The 17,053-nt window shown below is 45.8% G+C and overlaps 1 long non-coding RNA gene across 1 annotated transcript in view; it reads right to left on the bottom strand.

The window, feature by feature from the left end:
* Positions 1–17,053, bottom strand: part of LOC138918198 (uncharacterized) — a 51,102-nt gene that overhangs the window by 25,174 nt on the left and 8,875 nt on the right. The window lies entirely within an intron of this gene.

Raw genomic sequence — 17,053 nt, 5'->3', positions numbered from 1 at the left:
ATAGTTCATTTCTGATGGCCTCTTATTTCTTTAGTCTAAACTGATTCAGTCCCTTCCCTTGTCCCCTCCTAAGCTGTTTTTCTCATATCTTATTCCAACTTGTGTTGTGAGTTTGTGGTTAAATTGACAAGATAGTCTTTGTTTTTGGTGTTTTCCTTCCCTTTAGCCTAATGCTATAGTTGAATATTTGCTATCCTATTCTGATTTTGTCTACCTATTTATCTCCTTACTCTGTGTTTTGTGACCCCTTTCTCCCTTTTTTGAGGTATAAGGGCCTTTTTGAGGATTTCTTGTAGGGGGAGTTTCATGGCTATGAAGTCCCTTAGCTTTTGTTTGAGAAAGATTTAATTTGTCCCTCATATCTGAAGGATATTTTTGCTGGATAGAGTATTCTTGGCTGAAGATTCTCATCTTTTAAAGTTTTGAATATGTTATTCCCTTCCCTCCTAGCTTCTAAGGTTTCTGCAGAGAAATCTGCTCAAAGTCTGATAGGGGTTCCTTTGTAGGTTATTTTTTTCTGCCTTGCTGCCCTGAATATTCTTTCTTTTTCATTCACTTTTGCCAGTTTTACTACTATATGCCTTGCAGTAGGTCTTTTTACATTGACAAATCTAGGAGATCTGGAAGCTTCTTCCATACATATTTCCCTAGATTTGGGAAGTTCTCTGCTATTATTTCTTTGAACACACTTTCTGCTCCATTCTCCTTCTCTTCACCTTCTTGAATACCTATAATTCTTATGTTGCATTTCCTCATTGAGTTGATATTTCTCAGAGGCTTTCTTCATTTCTTTTTAGTCTTAATTCTCTCTCTTCCTCTGTCTAGAGCATTTCAACATGCCTATCTTCAATTATGTTGATACGCTCCTCTATGATGTCCACTTGAGCATTCAGGGAATGCATATTTTGTTTTATCTCTTCCATTGTGTCTTTCATCTCTAATATTTCTGATGGATCCTTCCTAATAGTTTCAATCTCTTTTGTGAAGTAGCTCCTGAACTCATTGAATTGTTTCTCTACATTTTCTTTTACCTCGTTGAGTTTTTTGATGATAGCTATTTTGAGTTCCTCATCATTTAGCTTACATATTTCTGTGTCCTCAGGACTGAGTTCTGGGTGCTTGTCGTTTTCTCTCTTGTCTGGAGATTTGATGTAGTGTCTGATGTTGGAAGGTCAGCTCTTTCTCATTCTGATATTATTTGGTTGCAGTTGCTGCCTATCGCCCCTGGGTGGAAGTGGAGAGCCACATATTGTGAGCCCTCTGCCTTCAGCCAAGATGGTGCAGGGTGGGTAGGGGCAGGGATGCTTTCTCCTGCATGCACTCTGGGATTTCTCAATCAGCTCTCACTATCTGGTCTCCTGGGGTCTTGGCTTGATGAGGTCACCCCACATGAAGGCTTATACACTGTTAGAGGGCTTCCCTCTAGGCTTCAAGGGCTCTAGGGAGTCCTGGGTGATCCTGTGAATGAGCAACCCCTCCCCTACTCCTTCCCTCACAGATCCTCCCCATGGCAGCAACTGCTGTCTTTAGGGGAGGGAATGAAGTTCTCTCCTATCCCATTCCAGCTTCTCTGAGGGGGGCTCCAGCCTCTCTGTCCTCTGTTGTGTGGCTGTGTGTCTCTCCGAGGTTTTTGTTTTGTTAGGATGTCTTCTGTTGGAGTATGGATGTCCCTTTTTGTTGTATGTTGGAGGGGAGAGAGTCCCAAGCCAGTTCACTCCACCATGATGCTGATGTCACTCCAAGATGGTAAATTTTATGTTCTGTGAATTTTACCATAATTAAAAAAACAAAAATGGATGAGATAACAAGTCTGCTAAACTTTACAGATCAGATTGAGAAAATATCAATAGTCTGCATCCAGGACTATATTGTGACTGACTCCTTTGTACCACTTATCAGAGAGTCCCGAGCACCATGATAAAATGAAACAGGGGTATCTGTTAGACAGTGGCTGACCAGTTAGTGGTCATGAACACCTCTCTGTGTTGATGATGATAAACTGAGAGATAGATGTCAAGAGGAAACCAGGCATATGCTGATCTGGGAGTAGAATTGCCCATAAAAGGGAACAGCTAGTGCAAAGTCCCCAAGGCAAGAGGGAACAAGCTTGGAAACTTCCAGAAACTGAAAGGAGGGGCCAGTGTGGCTGAAGCATGATGAAGGAAAAGCAGATTGGTAGGAGCTGGGGCTGGAGAGGTGAGCAGTCTTACAGGAACACGGCCATGCCCATTTGTTTCCATTTACTATACGGCACTTTCCAGAAAAAGTTTGGTGATTTTTGCTTTAGAGGGTTGAAAGCAGGGAAGTGGAACTTTAGAAAGAGCACTGTGGCACCAGGTGGGGCATCTGCGGCTGATCCTCCAGCTTTTCCCATGTGGGTCTGAGTGTTCAGCTAGACTGAGTGCAGGGATTCCACCCTGTTCCCTGTGCATGGCTGGGCATGACAAAGCTGAGGCAACCAGAGGCTGAGGACTTGTTTAAGGTCCTAGAGCTCTACGTAGTGGAGCAAGGCTTGGAATCCCTCCAAGTGACTTCACAGCCCAGTGTTTCTCTGACCCCTCAGCTGCCTTTGACCAGAGAAGCATGAAATGCCTCTGTCCTTTATCATTCTGGAGCAAAACAAAGCAAATCAGTGAAATGCTGGTGGCATAGAGAAAGTATGCATGAAAGGGAGCTGTTTTAAAATATTGTTTTTTGGTAAAAAATGACTAGGAGTAGAGGTGACCTCCAAAAGTCATTATCCCATCCTCCAGTCTCTGGGAAGATAGTGCGTACACTGACAAGATAGGTGATGATGAGTGGTATTTGACTGATATAGAACGATGTGCAGAAATCTTCATTTGTTTTCTTTAAGCAGCATGGATTGTATTGAGTAACTCACACAACCAAAAGAACCGTTTTCAAATAGTCTCCCTGCCAAGTGTGACACCCCCAATACTCAAAATGTTCCAAGGAAGGAAGATGAGATTACCATGTGAACAATGAAAAGAGAAGCCAGATATTTCAACCAAGAGGGAGATTTTGCCAGGCCTAATTCAGCAGGGAACATTGAGAATGGGGTTTTCCAAAAAGTGAGTTTTGGCTAGCTGCGGCAAGATCAGGAATCACAAAATAGTGACGTTGTGAGCTGTAAACAGTTTTAATTTATACAAGTGACATTTAAAATGCTAATCAGACCTTAAGATAATTGCTGGAAGTCTCTCCTGGGAATTTTTACAGTTTGTCTGGAAATGATTCAAAACACAACCAGATCAGGGAAGGTGTTTCTGGCTTGGCTGACTTGAGTTTTGACTTCTGCAGAACTAGAGAATTTGAGTGACTGTCACTTGTGGTGACACTTTGGGTAACTGAAATCTGTAGACTCCAGTCTGTAAGCAGACAGTGAGAACTCCTCCCAGCGAGGGAAGATTTCAATATAGCTCCTGCGGTTTGGTGACTCTGCAAATGGGGAAGCATCAATACTAAGAAAAGGAACTCTTTCACCAAGTCTGATTTTGTGTGTTGATTGCAGGCCACTTAAAAAAAAAATCTCATGGAAATTTCTTTCCCCTCTATTGACAATATATTCCACAGTTTTTCAGGTATTGTGTTTGTTCAACAATCAACAAAAGTTTGAGGGCCTGTCATGTGCTGGACACTGCTCTAGGGCTCCGGGATGTGGGATGAACACGATTGACAAGGGTCCTGCTCCATGAGCTTATATGGGGAGGGGGAAATTAACACACAACCCAATACCTACACAATGAGGTAATAGCAGATCTCTGATGAGTATTACAACCACAATAAAGCAGGGAGCAGAATAGGGTGTCATGTGAGTGAGTTGAGGGGCGGAAGTTCAGATGAGTTAGTAAGGGGGGCCCTGGAGGAGGAAGTTGCTTTTGAGCCGGGACCTGGATGGTTAGAGAGCTCCATCCACCTGCAGATCAGCATGTCCCAGGCAGAGGGGACAGCAGTACTGCTACAAAGAGCTGGGGGTGGAGGCATGAATAGGACTCATAAGCCTCCACTAATCCTTTCTTTAAATCTGTTAGAAGATAATAATAGATACTCTTATTTCAAATGCTTCTGAAAACTTCGTCTGCTGTTTTTTGTCAAGGCCTCACGTTTAGAGCATTTTTCTCGCAGTGTGGAGGTTAGTCTTGCCATTTATGTATCTTCCCACTCTCTGTTCTTTCTCTTCTGTTTTGTTGTTTTCATGGGCTTTGGAGTCAGAGCTCTAGGTTCAAGTCACTCCTCTGAGACTTAGTAAGCTGTGTGACCATAAGCAAGTTACTTAACCTCTCTGAACTTTAGTTTCCTCATCTGTAAAATGGGGACAATAATAGTACCTGTCTCGTAGGTACTATTATTTGTATTTGTTGTAAGGATTAAATCCTATAATGAGTATAAAACTCTTATCCCAGGACGTGGCATGTAATACTTGCTCCATAAGTATTAATAGTAGACATGTTTACTTCACGCCTCACAGTTTTCAAAATGCTTCCACATTCTTATAATGCCCACAAAACCCAGTGAGATGAACTGAGGCTCAGAGTCAATAACAGAGCCTGGGCAGAGGAGAGTGGAGAGAGGCAGTACTAATTGCTGGGGCCTCAGAGGCCTGGAGGGGCCCTGGAGCCTGACCACATTGCAAATCCTGCGTGTAGATGATTCGGTCTTGACAGGGGACTTGAACACATTTTCCTCCATGAGCCAAACCTGGGAGCTCTCCCACCCGTGGCAAAGGGTCCTCATTAGTGTCAATGAGTGATCTGTGTAGGAACAGACTTTCAAGGGTGACCAACTCTCCTGGTTTGCCAGGGACTGAGGTGTTTCCTGGGATGGGGGCCTTTCAGTGCTAAAATTGGGACAGCCCTGAGCAAACTGGGACAGTTGGTCACCTCAGACTTCTCGGGAGGCCACTGAGAAGCTAGAGGAAAAAAAAAAGTTATTCAGGGATACTTGGGCAGTTTTTCTCTCTTTGGTGAGGGTGCTGCTTTCTTTTTTTATTTATTTTTTATTTTTTGAGGAAGATTAGCCCTGAGCTAACATCTGCTGCCAATCCTCCTCTTTTTTTTTTGCTGAGGAAGACTGGCCCTGAGCTAACATCCGTGCCCATCTTCCTCTACTTTATACGTGGGACACCTACCACAGCATGGTGTGCCAAGTGGTGCCATGTCCACACATTGGATCTGAACCGGTGAACCCTGGGCCGCCGAAGGGCAGCATGCGCACTTAAGCACTGCACCACCAGGCCAGCCCCAGGGTGCTGCTTTCTAATGCCAGGTTTGGCTCAAAAACTAGGAGTGCACAGTGCTTGAAACGAAGCACCTGGGTTGATGAAATAGGAACTTCCAGATCGTGATGTAAGAGGGCAGTGCCTTAGCGAATACAGTGGCCACTAGCCACACGGGGCTATTATTTGTAGTGGGATCTGCCATAGGCGTAAAGTGCACACTGGATTTCTAAGACTTAGTACCAAAAATTAAAAAAAAAGCAAAATATCGTAATAACTTTTGTATTGATTACATGTCAAAATGATAATATTTATTGGGTTAAATAAAGTATGTTCTGAAACTTCCAAAAAAGGCAGCCACATAGCAAGATTTTTTTCTTCTCCACCTGCACCCAAAAAGTCCCTGGTAGCCACATGCACCATGGGGAATGAAGAGACCAGGGAAAAGCAGACCCGGAGAAGCGGCTCCTGTAGATTTCCTGTGAAGCCATCCTGAGGCCAGTAGGTTCTGCATTGTAGGCCCTGGATCCCCAAACTTGGCCTATGGACCAGCTGTATTGGCATCACCTGGGAGCCCATGAGAAATGCAGACTCTCAGCTTGTACGGCAGGTCTGCTGAATCAGTCTCAAGCTGAACAAGAACCCCAGATGAGGCATTTGCACAGTAAAATTTGAGACCCTCTGGCCCAGGCTTAAATCAGTGGTTCTTAAACTTTGGTGGGTATGAGACCCTCCTGGGGAACTGGTCAAACTCTCAGGCTCTTTCCGGCTTCAATAAGCAGAGGTCTCTGTGCGCTTTCTCAGCGCTCCAAGTAGCTCTGACACACTGCAGTCTTCAGACCACTGGCTGAAATGATTAGCTATTTGCAGCAGGTGAAGGTGGACTCTTCTCACCAGTCTGAAATCTCCCTGCAGTGTGGCAGGCACAAAGCTGGGGCTGCGACATAGGTTCGTCTGCCATTGCTCTGAGCCCCTTGGTGTCAACAGCAGCCTGCCCTGCCTGCAGCAGCTAAGAGGGCACTGTGGTATGAGCCAGGACTATAGTCTTGTCCCACTTGAAGTGCCGAGTCTTCTGAGTCCATCCTTGGGCGAGGTAGGCTTGTGCTCTGGGGAGGAATTATTGGGAGGGAGAGGAATTTGGAGATGGAGTGGCCTGGCTTTGCCCTATTTCCTTTACTCCCACTCAGAGGTCTAGTCTGATGGGCCCCAGGGTGGACTCTAAGACTCTTCCTTTACTGGATAAATGCTTTGGGTGTCAAGGTGGGAGGTCACAGCTAACTGAAGTGTAACATGCCACATCACAGCGGGGATTGATACTGGAGGGACTGAAGGCGATGGGAGTGTGTAACATGAGAACGGAGACAAGGCGCAAGGTTCAAGTCACTTAATCGACAATTTGCTTCTGGAGCTGTTGCGAAGGGCTGTGCTGCCCCCGTGTTTCATCTCCAGGCCCCGCTTTGGTATTTGGAGCAGTTGTGATGGTGTCTTCATGCACGCTCAGACCTGCTTACCCTGGCAGTGTCTTCCCCTCAGAGCTGGCTTTCTGTCTGGGGCTTTCTTCAGCACAGGGACCATCCCAGCCCGAAGATTAGGGGAGGAATTCCCCAAGGGACAGCTCTCCATCAGTGGGAGGAGAGCCAGTGCAGAAACGCTTCAGACTCTGGTCCTGCAGGGGCATTTCTGGAAGGCGCTCCATGTTTCTCTGGTCCTAGGGGAGTTGAGGTCCCATTGCCTCTAGTGACCTCAGTACTGCACCCTCACATTAGCATCTTCTTTCCTGTCTCCCTCTCCTCATGCCCTCACCCCAGCTTTCTTGCTTCATCTTCCAAATAAACTACCTGCCACCAAATCCTTGTTTTAGCCTCAGCTTCTGGAGGACCCAAATCAAGACAGGAGCACATCCTGTTCCCTTGCTTCTTTCTCCAACCCTTTCTCACATCACTGAACCTCCCCTGAGCCTTCTGTTTGGAACAAGCATCATGGGTTTTCTACCCTCACTAGTAAGCTTTGCAAGCCCTAGTGTGGTGTATTCTATTGTACGTCATTTGTTCATAGCTTGGTCTGTGCTGTAAAGACAGGCAGCGCACCACCAAACTGGAGAGAGAAGTTTAGTGGTCTGCCATATTGGTAGAAAATGCTGACTAGTGGAAGTGGCGGCGATGAGAATGTGCCTGGCAGACCTGTCCCTACTTCTCGTACAGCTGACCCTCGACCTTGCTGAACCTCCCTTAGACTGCATGGCAGACTGGGACCCAGCCACCCAAACTTCCTTCCCTCTCCTTCGCTGGGGTCAGAACTGCGTTGCAGTCCGACAGCTCCTCAGTCTTCTCCAGCCCTCTCCCTATTTTCTCCCACGCGGCCTGTCTTCTAATAAAATCCTTACATGTTGAATCCAATCTCAGTGTCTACTTTTTAGATAACCTGGACTGACACATGGAGAATTATGTCCCCCATCCCTTCTTCTTTCCTCCTTTTTTCTTTGCCTGTTTTGCTTTTTTTTTTTTTTAATAACATCACCCTTCAGTTGTCTTGGTTGCGTTTTCTGTTACTTCTTTGCTCTGCCCTAGCCCCCCGCTCAATGTCTTCCATGACTTCTCTTTGACTAACGGGGTTCCTGATTTCTGTGGTTTGGTTTTAGGAATTGTATGGTTGGTCTGTGGGGTGGAATCTCATATGCAGGATCTGTATCGAAGGTCCAGTTTTCCAACTTGTGGAGTGCTGCCTCTTAGGGCATTAAGTGTGTGCATTTGTGTTGAAATGCAACAATGAAATGGGAAGTTTCAGGTCTATTTTGATTTCGATACACAGGGAACTAATATGTTTGAAATACCTACTAAGGACCAAGAACTGCCCTGGGTGAAGCAGTTCACTCATTTTTAAAATTGAATCTTCAGTACCACCATGAGAAGTAGGAGGTACTATTCCCATTTTCTAGACATGAAGAGTGAGGCTTAACAAATTTTGATGATTTGCCCAAGCCCATGAATCCACTGATTGTGTTTCACCTGAGAAGCCCAAAGTGCTTGACTGAATTGTTCTCTGAATTTGCCCCATGATTCCTGAGACCTACGGTGAGCATACTGTCCCAGGGGTATAAATGTAGAAACTGAGGTAAGGGGCGGCAGTGACTCTGACACATCCAGGATCAGAACTGTCAGATGTTGAGCAGATGCAGCAGAAGGAACTGGGGTTGGAGCAAATGTTGCAGTTTTCGTTGCATTTTCCTGCCTGGTTTTCGAATATGAAAGCCCTGGGGTGACTTGAAAGATGAAGGTTTCATCCAGCTAAAAAAAGCTGTGCGCATGTCTTCTCTGCACACTGGGGTTTTAAAATGCGTGATGAACCATATTTGCCCAGCGCTGATGTTTTATTCGGTTTCATGTGGTCCTTCTGATGCCTTCTCTATCATTAGAGGCTGTTTCCAAAGGCGCTGTGTGAGAAATGACGCAAAACCCAGAAAAAGGGCGCAGTGTTGCTTTTTTAATCTGCTGTTAGCATCCTCATTTGTACTGATTTGGGTTCCTAACGATACCGTCCTCACTTTCATCTGGTTCCTGAGCCTGGGTCAGACGTGCATTTAGGAAGATATCAGAGGGGAGATTCTTTCCCTGTTTCGAGCTTCATCCCTTCTTAGTTTGGCCAGGATTGGCAGGTGGGATCCACAGCTGCTTCCTTCATTCAGGGGCCTCCTAGGTCAGACACTCGGGATTTCTTATGGAAACCAGCCCAGGAAAGAGTCAGAAGAAAGGGCTGCAGGTAAGGCGGGAGGTCCCCAGTAGCTTAGCATGCCATGGGAGGCTGCAGGAAGGCATTGTGTCTAGGACTGGTGGTTGATTGAAAAATGATGAACCACTGAGTTCCACTTACTTTTGGCTGGATTAGCTGTAAGGATCTGTGTGTGTGTGTGTGTGTGTGTGTGTGTGAGAAAGAGATCTGTTTTTAGTGAAGAAAAATTCTCAAGTTGTCTTAAGAAATTATTGTTAACCATCCATCTATCCAATTATTTATTCACTCATATTTAATAAGTACCTCTATGTGCTAGGCACTGTGCTGTGTGCTGGGGTCATAGGTGTGAATCAGACAGACACAGCCCTGTCTTACAGGCCTTGCAGTCCAGTAGATTTATGGTTTGTGAACAATACTTAGTTGTGTGCAAGACACACAGATATGGGAAAATAAGCTCCATCTGGAGCTTGTCCTTTATAGAATAGCCTTGAAATTTAATAAGAATACCAAGTAATCTTAACATTATTTGTATTTAATCTGAACATTTTAAAATTAAAATTTAAAATATTTAAAAATCTTAACATCTTGGTAGTGTTTATACCATTGAGTCATCACCCTCCCTCCTGGTAACAGACCCCCGACTCTGGTGTGGATCTTGCTTCCCCAGCCACAGTAATTGGTCTAAAGCAAAGGACTAAGGCCCAGCCTCGACCAATCAGAATTCTTCCCTAGGATTTTTCCTACTGAAGTCAAGAGAGAGGAGACTCTTTCCTTTCTGGTAATGGAGCTGTAAGAATGACTCCAGAGCTGTGTCCTGTGCTATGGGAAGAATGAATTCTGAGAGACCAAAGCTGATGGAGAGACAGAGAGAGGGGGGATGTTGGGGTGGGGGTAGGGATGGGGAGAGGAAGGATGTGGGGGGAAACAGAGGGAGGACGGGGAGGGGATGGAGAGAGGGGAGACGGGGGATAGAAGGGGACAGAGACTAGAAACAGAGACAGGGAGAGAGAGACAGAGAGGCAGAGAGGGCAAGATTGAGACATACAGGAGGTGAGAGAGAGAGACAGACGGCGGGAGAGAGAGACAGGACATGGGGGAGAAAGACAGACTGAGGAGGGAGAGAGAGACAGACAGACAGATTTGGGGATGGAGAGAGAGAGACAAATGAGGAGAGAGAGACAGACAGACGGAAGAGAGACTGACAGACAGACTGGGGGGGGGAGAGAGAGACAGACTGGGTGGGGGATAGAGAGGGAAAAACAGATGGGAGGGGGGAGAGAGAGAGAGACAGAGAGGGACACACACACAGAAGGACACAGAGGGAGAGAGAAGGGAAGGGGTGGGGAGAAAGAGGGGGAGGGGAAGATGTAAGGAGGGGATGGGGATGGGAGGGACACAAGGGAAGGGGAGGGAGAATAAAAATATGAATGGAGAATAAATATTAGTGCCATTAAATTTCCTAAAATACTTCTCTGGTTCCCTCAGCTCTTCCTTCTATTTTGAGAGCTCCTCAGTAGCCTTACAATATCTGTGCGTATTTACGATAGTTTCATTTGAACTTCTGTTACTAGCACCTGCCCTGCCCGAGGCCGTGACCAGTCTTAGTGACCCTCCACTGCCACGCCTTCTCCAGTTCTCTGCCCTGCTCCAGCCTGGGGAGGCAGACTTCTATGGACCTCTTACCAGACTGCTTTGCCTCGGACCTCTGGTTGGTGTGTCCATGGGAGGCAGTGGCAGGAGACTGGAGGGCAGGAGGAGAGACTTGGGGAATTTCCTTCCCTCCCCGCAGGACCATCATAATGGCGGTGGTTGTGTCCACTGCTGCCACAGCCAGGTAGGACCAGCCCCTGGGCCATGGCTGAGCTCTCAGCCGATCTGGTACGACTGTTTCCTTTGCTCCCTCTCTCAGGTCCGGGGTGTTGGTGGCTTCCTGCTGTTTCCAGTCGCTGGGGCTTCCACATCACGTTTGGTTTCCCTGTCCTGCCCACATCTCTGTGAAGGGTCCCTTGGTAAATCTGCTCCAGTGAATCCATCAGCATTCACTGGTCATTCTTTGCAATGGGAGTCCTGTAGTCTATTCAAGAATCCCTTCTTGCCTTCTGTCCCTGGGGCTCCTCGTTTTTATCAGGATCTTGCTTATAAATGGGTTTTGATGTTGGTACCTAAAGGTCCTTCACGTAAAATTGAGTTTCTGGCTTAGTTTGCACTCTCCTTTTGTGGAGAGTCTTCCTTTCCCATCCGACCCCTTCCTCCTCTTCCCTGCTCCCCTGGATTGCATCTCCAGGAGGAATCTGAGAGTTGGAGACAGAGGTCGTCCGTCCCCTTTAGCTTGGCATGAGCAAATGGCTGCTAAACTACACCAGTGGGCGGCCAGGGGTAGGGAAGGAAGCGGGAAGGGGAGCAGGAGATGCCATGCCCTGTCATGGGCCAGGCTCACGTCAGGTGCTGGGGATTCAGAATTGACATCTGCAGCCTCTGCCCCAGGATGCTCAGAGTCTAGCAGGGTGGGCTGACAGGTAACCATGGATCACCCTGCAACGTGGTCAGTACCAGGAGAAGGGTGTGCCCTGGAGAGGCACCTGCGCGGGTGGGAGGGTTAGAGAAAGCCTTTGGAAGGAGAGCTGGGTCTGCAGGGGTGAGCAGGAGTTTGTCACATTGTTCTAGTTTTCCAGGGTGTCCCAAGGCATGCAGGTCAGGGCTCCCAGTGCATTCTCATAACTCCTAGATGTGCAGACCAGCTGTGGCACAAGGCGTGGGGGAGGAGCAAGGAGGGATCTGGCTGGGGCTGGGTGGGCGCAGCTGAAGCAGTGTAGACTTCATCCCGAGGGCATTGGCCAGCCAAGCATTTGCTGGCCTATGTGTTAAGCAAACCCCATGCCTTATAGACAACAGGGCCTTCAGAGAGAGCTACAGACCATCACAGATCTCCTGGGCTTACATGTCCCCTTTCCTGAGTAATATCTGAATGCACACCTCCAACCAAAAAACCCCGACAACATTCCCTGAGTCAATCCACTTCTCAACACACAGCTACTAAAAAAAGACAACACACAAACTACTCGTCCACCCCCAAGCCCCAAATCCAAATAGATTTTCTGTCATTGTCTGGGCAATAATGGTCTTCTAGCTTTGTTTGCCTTTTTTTCCCTTCTTTTTGAAAAAACAATTCAGGAATGACTTGCAGTTCCAGAAGTGTGCAGTGCAGGCTGCAGGTCTCATTTATTCAACTCGCCCAGAAACACTTGAGATAATTACAGGGGGAAATTCCATTTTCTGAAAAAACCCAGATGCTGCGAGGGTTATTTTGCCAGGTTCTCCGTGGGACTCTGTCCTGTGGAACTGAGAGAGCACTTGATGTGCCTGCTGGGGGTGCTTCCGAGGCCCAGGACGCCAGACCCTCTCAGTGTTTCTGAGACGTGAGTCAGATGCTATAGCAGTTTTCCAAGATTCAGTTTAGGAAACATAACACATTCAGTTACATAAGGTAATTTCAAGCTTCACATTTCTCTTCTCTGCTGAGTTTCTAATATACGAATACCCACTGTATCTTAGAGATGGGCCGTGGTTTAAACTGATGAATGACTTTGAAAAATATCATTTTTACTAATTTTTCTATCTTTAAAATCTTTAGTGAAGGTTACATATATACAGGAAAGGGCACAGATCATCAATAGACATTGAAGTGAATTTTTCACGAATTGGTTCACGTGTGTAACCAACCCTCAGATGAAGAAGCAGAACATTGCGGGAGCACTCCAGGAGTACTGTTGGGTCCGCCCTCCTCCCGTTCCTCTTCCCAGGGTAATCATCTCCTGACTTCTAGCCCCACAGATTAGTTTTGCCTCCCTCAATAATCCGTTTGCAAGAGTTGTCCATGTTGAATGTAATTGTAGTTCATTCATTCTGTTCTCTGTCTGCCATTCCAATGAATGCACATACTATAATTTATTTGTACAAACCATCGTAAATAACCATTTAGGTTGTTTTTGCCTATCACGAAGGGTGCTACTATGAGCATTTTTGTTCTCACCATCACTGTATCAGTCAGGATTCTCCAGAGAAATCAACAGAGGGTTGTGTGTGTGTGTAGGAATGTGTACATATTTATTTTAAGGAATTATCTCATGTGATTGCAGAGGCTGGTAAGTCCAAAATCGAATGGGGTAGGATGGCAGGCTGGAGTCCTTGGGAAGAGTTGCAGTTTGAGTCCAAAGGTGGTCTCATGACAGAATTCCTTCTTCCTTGGGAGAGGTCAGCCTTGGTTCTCTTAAGGCCTTCAACTGACTGGTTGGGGCCCACCCACATTATGGAGGACAATCTGCTTTAACTCAAAAAGCCCATCTATTTAAATGTTAGTCTCATCCAGAAACACCTTCACAGAAACATCCAGAATGTTTGACCAAATATCGGGGCACTGTGGACCAGGCAAGTTGACACATAAAATTGACTATGATAGTCACTTACTGAGCATTTGTTATGTGACCTCTGCTATGCTGGAGCTGGTGTGGGTAAAAGATGGTGGGGGTGCTCTAAAATACAGCATATTAATAGGAAATCTGAGGTATAATGAGGCCAACAGACTGGGAGATGATTGACAGTGAAAAAATAGCTTGTTACTCATAGTTCCCAAGTGGAGGGGACACATCATGCCTTCAGGGGTGGGAGCGCGTGGGAGGGCTCATAGGAGCACCAGGGTCAGTCAGGGGCAGAGGAAGAGGAGGGAATTGTGGTAAAAAGCCTTTACTGTGGTTTCCACAGGAAGGAACGGGCAAGTCAGTTCAAGCAGGCTTAGGATGGGCTAATTAGAATAATTTCAGTGGGCTCTGGGGCGTAGGGGCCATCCCTTGTTTTCCAGTACCTGACCCTGGGGTGATGACAGCACGTGGCTAGTGGCCTAGAGTGTGAGTGTCCCATAAAGGAGATGGTTGAGAGTATGGGCTCTGCATTGGCTGCTTCGCCTTTGTAAAATACAGACCTGGGAGAGCAGTTTACTATCTCTACGAGTTGGTAGCCTTGGGAGGGGCAGTCCCTCCAGGGTCAGCAATGCCCCAGATGTCAAAGCTTCCAAATACAGAAAATAGAAGACGTGGTTAATACCAGGGAGTAGATGAGGGAAAGACGGTATAGAGGTAGGTGTGGGATAGGAAGAACTCTGGAATAGGACCCGGGGACCTAGAATGCTTCATTAGTTAATGATTTGGATCACGTCTTGCTAAAACGATACCTACTTAACATGACACAACTAACTAGAAGGACGTGCAACTAAGATATACAACTATGTACTGGGGGGATTTGGGGAGATAAAGCAGGAAAAAAAAATATTGGCAACAGTTGTTAGCTCAGGTGCCAATCTTTAAAAAAATAAAATAAAATAAAATGATACCTACTTGACTAAAGAAGAAGCCTAGGCTCAGAGATGTTGTTCAGGTCACTGGCAGTGAGGAGCAGAGCTGAGGCTGGAACCCAGGTCTCTCTGACTTGCCATTCTTAACCTTTATGCTTTTCTCCCTCCCAGGGATGTTCAAAACATATTATTCCTGCCTCTCTAACCTCAAAGGGTTATTAGAAGATAATGAGTTTATCTAAGTGAACATGGTTTGTACCCAGTGAAGAGCTAGACAGATAGAAGGTAAAATTTTTATGAGGTCATATCACAGGAATGCTGCTATGGTTCAACCCTGAAATATATAAATTCAATTTATAGAATCTTACAGCCAGGAGAGATGTTTGGGGATCATTTGGTCACTGTCTCTGTTCTCAAACAGGTGAGATTCAGAACCTCTTATTTTCTCCTGGAAGGCGGCCAGAGTCTCCCTCTGTAGCCTTGTGTATTATCACTGTGATGAGAAAAAGATCAATGGATGTTTATTTCACAGTGACTTTGCTTAGTAAGTTACTTCTTCAGTGTACCTAATAGCACCCTGGTGAGCTGAGTATTGTTAACAAAGCTTCTGGATGTACCTAATTTACCCAAAAGATGTGGCTTGAGATCTGGCTCAATATGTGATAGACTACCCTGTCTCGTGTGGTTGGTAATAGCCTCACAAAATTCGGAGTTCTTTGCCACCGGAAGTGGTGGAAAGAGCCCTAAGCTAAAGGTAGGGTTCCCGAGTTCCAGTACTAGTCAGCTGCAAACTAGCTGGGTGATTTTGGATGCTGACTTCATGAGTTTGAGCATCGCTTTTCCCACTTATAAACCCAAAGAGCTGGGCTAGATGATGTTTCAAGTCCCTTTCAGCAAGGACAGGAGACGTTCGATCATTTAGGACTTGGCAGGCTAATGTCATTTTGATAGAGGGGCAAAGTACTAATAAGTAGCTGGGAAGCTGGTCGTCTTTGATGTCTAGTAGTTAATAAAATGGAGAAAGATTTACGTGAATCACTGAGCTCATCTTTCACGCTCATGCCAGCTATCTGCTGACTCCACTTCCTTGGTTAGCCCTGGGTTACTATAAATTAAACTTAACTGCTTTTCGCTGGGCACGATGCTCTGTAAATCAGCACCAGAAGAGAGTGGCTCTGTCAAGAGTGCTTTTCATGGGATGCTCTAACCATTGGGAAGACAACATATTATCCGGCAACTGCTTCTGAATATTAGTTTATGTCTTGGCAATTGTTTTCTTAATAATCCAAAGCTGTCAAGGAGGCATAGCTCGTGAGGCTGCACACTTGGCTGCCTTCTCTGCCTGGTCTGGGCTTATTCATCACATTTTCCTTTTTCCCCACTGAACCCTCCTTTCTGTGTGCAGCGCAATTAAATTAACTGACCTATTTCCAGATAATTAGATCATTAAACAATCCCCCTCCATTTTTTTGAAACAAGGAGACAATTTTATCTGAAATGAAACTGTATATTAGTGCCTGTTTTAGTAATGTCATCCATATGGCTCTCCAATATGGGCTGGCCCGGCATCAGTGAATCGACGGTAGTTCTCAGCACTGGTACTTAATCAGACATGCCCTTACACTTGCAAATAACCATTGTTTTGTTTTAATTATCTAGTTAAAAAATTCAGAAGCCATCTCCATGTCACCTTGAATGTCTACACTGTAAAAAAAAATGACACCTCGGTGCCATCTGTAGCTGGTTTGCTGAGCTTGTGGAGTTACTGGAATTCGAACAGTTACCTCATTAAAACTAAAGTTGGTGCTGATATTCCAATACAACTCTCACCCCATCCCTCAGCCGATCCAACATATCATTGCTGAGCTCAAAAGAGACCCACGACTAGACTCCTATACTTCTCCAGAAACTTCCTAAATTTACTCAAAAGAGTAAAGAAAAGCGAGGTAAAGAGAGGTAAAGTTATCGCCTTTTCAACCCACAAAGACTCAGCAAATAATTCCAGTGGCCTGTGAGAGACCAGAAGCAACTAGGTCATTTTAATGGGGAGGAGACACCCCCTACAACGATACACTGACAGCCTTAATCACTTCTCTGTGGGGAAAATGTCCAGGATTAGGCAGCTCATTATAAAAATGAAGAGTTGTTGAGAGAGAACTCTCCAAACAGAAAATGGAGTGCTATTGATTATGAACACGCTGCTTCGAAGGAATAGCATCTCCTCAGGATGCCTCAGCTCTGCCGAAGGCCACGTTATGCCAAGAAATCTGGACTCAAAGGATTTAGTTATGAGGCGTTTCATGAATAGCCAGGACACTGGGGTTTTCAACCCACCAAGAATGCTTCAGGCTGAGAAGTGAGGTGAGCTGTACTAAATTGACGTATAGATGCTAGATGGGGATTTATTACCTTCCCAGCAACTTTCTATATTTTTGATATGGAATTCAAGTTATTGAGGTCATTGTAAATAGAGGTATGCAACACATCCTGCCTGAAAAAAAATCACTAGTGGTGAAAGAGACTCCATAGGCTGTTAGCATGGGTTTGAGTTGAGCAGTAGCATAATTTGGATATAGAGGGTGTAGCTGACATGGTCTGTGCCTCATACCTATACTCTTGGTGCTAAAACTTCTACTCACAGAACACCTGTGACAACCTGTGCACACCTGTGGCTCTCTACCTGAGGGGTTTTTGTTGTTGTTGAGTGTCTGCTTAGCCCATGTGTGTGTGGGTAAGCTGGAAGTGCTGGAGCAAAGCCCCAGAATCAG

The sequence above is a fragment of the Equus caballus genome, chromosome 16 (assembly GCF_041296265.1).
Source record: "Equus caballus isolate H_3958 breed thoroughbred chromosome 16, TB-T2T, whole genome shotgun sequence".
In the NCBI taxonomy this organism is placed as follows: Eukaryota; Metazoa; Chordata; class Mammalia; order Perissodactyla; family Equidae; genus Equus; species Equus caballus.
This window is presented reverse-complemented; position numbering and strand designations above follow the sequence as displayed.